Source organism: Lampetra fluviatilis, chromosome 63 (assembly GCF_964198595.1).
Source record: "Lampetra fluviatilis chromosome 63, kcLamFluv1.1, whole genome shotgun sequence".
NCBI lineage: Eukaryota > Metazoa > Chordata > Hyperoartia > Petromyzontiformes > Petromyzontidae > Lampetra > Lampetra fluviatilis.
In genome coordinates, this window is record NC_136337.1 from 6158620 (window position 1) to 6159009 (window position 390).

A 390-nucleotide genomic window follows, 5' to 3' on the forward strand; every position below is an offset into this window, starting at 1 on the left:
TACAGACACACACACACTGACACACACAGAGACACTGACACACACAGAGACACACACACACTGACACACACAGAGACACACACACTAACACACACTAACACACACACACTGACACACAGACACACACACAGACAGACACACAGACACACATACACACACTAACACACACACACACAGACACAGATACACACACACAGACACACACACTGACACACACGCACACACTCTGCCCCCCACCCCACGCTGCGCTCCACGTGGCTTTGCTGCTGCGTCTTCTCCCCGCCCCGCCACTCCACGCGTCTCCACCACCAACACCACCACCAACACCACCACCATCATCATCACCACCACCACCATCATCACCAGCAGCAGTAGCAGCAGCATCAGCAG

At 54.6% G+C, this 390-nt stretch overlaps 1 protein-coding gene across 1 annotated transcript in view; it reads left to right on the forward strand.

Annotated features, from left to right (window-relative positions):
* The first annotated feature begins 371 nt into the window (after nt 1-371).
* Nucleotides 372-390, forward strand: part of GPT (glutamic--pyruvic transaminase) — a 52469-nt gene continuing 52450 nt past the window's right edge. Inside the window, exon 1 of the mRNA XM_078882158.1 lies at nt 372-390. This exon is cut by the window's right edge and continues 1122 nt beyond it. The gene's annotated coding sequence lies outside the window, so the exon portion shown is untranslated.